General features: G+C 40.4%; 2 non-coding genes across 2 annotated transcripts; both read right to left on the bottom strand.

Moving 5' to 3' along the window:
• Window positions 1-2,164: 2,164 nt before the first annotated feature.
• On the bottom strand, window positions 2,165-2,236 carry TRNAQ-UUG (transfer RNA glutamine (anticodon UUG)). Its single transcript has one exon. It is a non-coding gene; the product is annotated as a tRNA-Gln (tRNA).
• A 322-nt stretch (window positions 2,237-2,558) lies between these two features.
• Window positions 2,559-2,630, bottom strand: TRNAQ-CUG (transfer RNA glutamine (anticodon CUG)). The gene has a single exon. It is a non-coding gene; the product is annotated as a tRNA-Gln (tRNA).

Raw genomic sequence — 2,630 nt, 5'->3', positions numbered from 1 at the left:
CTCTGAGCATAAGTTCCCATATATCGTGTTTGCTGCGGTTTGGGGGGGGGGGTAGCCTTTTTTGTGCCTAAAATGGAAGCTTCTCAGTGTAAATCAAGAGTTATGGAAAAGTCCTGTCACTGACCAAGCAAATTCTTGTTGCATGTCACATCTGTGGTACTACAGTTTCCCAGGTTTGCCCCTGCTCAGGTTAATGAGGCATCACAGAAACAACAGATCAGAGGTGGTATTCAGCAGGTTCTGTCCAGTTCTGGAGAACTGGTAGCAGAAATTTTGAGTAGTTCGGGGAACCGGCAAATACCACCTCTGACTGGCCCCGCCCCCATCTATTCTTTGCCTCCTGAGTCCGGGCTGATGGGCTGGGTCTTCTTTTGTTGCCTTGCACAAGAGAATGAGCTGGAAAGCAGGTTAGTGGGGTGGGGAAGGAATGGGGATTTTGCAATATCCTTTCCTTGGAGTAGGGTGGGAATGGAGATTTTACACTATCCTTCCCCTCCCACACCCACCTAGCCACGCCCACAGAACCAGTAGTAAAAAAAAAAATGAATCCCACCACTGCAACAGATGTGTTTAAAAACTGCTCACCTCCTGCAGTTACTTGGATCTTTTTGTCCTCATTGTAAGGTCTCTATCCAATGAAAGACAATACAGAGTAATTCCTAACCGTGTTTTCCTGATAGGAAGTGGTCTACAGTATGTTGAGCAAAGCTTGTTTCCTTCGCAGTACATTGCTGTCTTTCCATGATGGAAAACTGAATAGTGTCATCCATTTTGCATCTCAAAAAGATATCAACACATGAAAAAGTAAAAGCCACACGTATGAAATGTCAATATGCTAGAGCTGTGGCTGTGCAAAATATGAGTTGTAGGACAAAACTACAAAATCTGTTACACCATATGATTAATATAGGGAGAGCTTCTTACATGATCATTGCATTATAAAAAATATTTTTTTAAGTTCAAGGTTATAGAAATCTTAATCATTTGTCAACTGTGCATTGGATCCATTAGGTCCACTGTCTTAATTTGTTGCGATGACACCTTTGTGGAAGGCAGCGAACATGTCCAATGCATCTTTCTCCTACTTTCCCCACAACAACCCTGTGAGATGAGTTGGTCTAAGAATGAGTGACAGGCCTAAGGTCAGCCTGCTGATTTTCATGGCCAAGGTTGAACTTGAACTCAGAACCGGGTGTTTTAATCACTATTTAATTCTGGAATAAATTCTGGGAATTTGGGGAGTTGCATTTCATAAGTCTTAAATGTTGCCAAGGTTGGACACCCCTGAACTAAAAGAACCATTGCATCCGCTTTGGGTGGTACAATGCATATTTGTGGTGCTCTTGATGAGTAAGCAAGTACCATGAATAAGTAACTAGCCCAGATTTTGGTACTTAAAGGCAGCTTAAGTCAGGCTTTCCAAATGCAGCAGCTTTAATTAAATTCAAATCAATGGATTGCCTCTCTAGAGAAAGTTACAGAGACCAGTTTCTCTCCTTCCGGGTGGTCTCTACTCAGTCATCACTTTTGCAGAGTGAGAATGTTTCTCCTTGCATTAAAGAAACGTTTTAAAAAGAAAACATGTTTTTTAAAAAAATAGATATCCACCCTAATCCTGCTCATAATTATAGTTATACCAGAAGGTTTCCAAATCTCTCTTAATAACATACACACTTACTTCGCTCTCGCAGGTTTCATCCTCAGGATTAGCATGGTGAGAGCAGCCACCCACTCACTCCCACAGGTCCAGAGTTAAGTCATACAGACAGTCCCCAACTTACAACAGTTTGTTTAGTGACGGAAGTTAGAACAGCACTGAAAAAAGTTATTTTTCCTGTAAAAATCAAGCAGCCAAGAAGTCTGGAGGAAACCCTTCAGATTTTTGTCTGTCGAAAACAGTTTCTGAATCAATGTCACAACAAGATTTCTCAGCTGGGTAGTTTTCATAAACTATAGCAATTCGCAGTTTATATGTTTTGCACCCAACCAATTGATTTTGTCTTTAATTTAGGAAGGGTCAGTGGTGGCTAGCAAATAAGCAACCTTACAAGCTAGTACGTTTATTGCAAAGATCTTTTCGAATAAAGGCACATTTTCATAGTCTCAAGAAATTACTGTTATCTAAAAACAAAACAGTCCCTTTAAAACGTTGCTTTGCAAGCGCAGGTTCTACCGAGATTTGAACTCGGATCGCTGGATTCAAAGTCCAGAGTGCTAACCATTACACCATAGAACCATTGGACAAATAGGTGTTTGGAAAAGTCCTCCATTAGCACGTCCTCCTCGTTTCCCTTTGAAATCTGGATTGTTCTTCACTGTTACATTTGTAAAGCTCTTCTCTGTTGAGCAATAAAAGTGAAAACTATTCCCTGTTTTTTTAAAAAGCCTAACTCAAAAGACCGCATTTCAGCATGATTTTTCGACTATTATCCATCAAAATGAAAGAATTGACCTTTAACCTAATCTTAGTTTTCAGATATATTTTTCTTAATTCTTCCTTTTTTCCCCGTCCGTCTATAAAATAGGATCCGGAATGATCTTAAAAAAATTTACTTTACAGGTTCCACCGAGATTTGAACTCGGATCGCTGGATTCAGAGTCCAGAGTGCTAACCATTACACCATGGAACC

The sequence above is a fragment of the Pseudonaja textilis genome, chromosome 2 (assembly GCF_049901715.1).
Source record: "Pseudonaja textilis isolate UNSWEBS1 chromosome 2, rPseTex1.2, whole genome shotgun sequence".
Lineage (NCBI taxonomy): Eukaryota > Metazoa > Chordata > Lepidosauria > Squamata > Elapidae > Pseudonaja > Pseudonaja textilis.
This window is presented reverse-complemented; position numbering and strand designations above follow the sequence as displayed.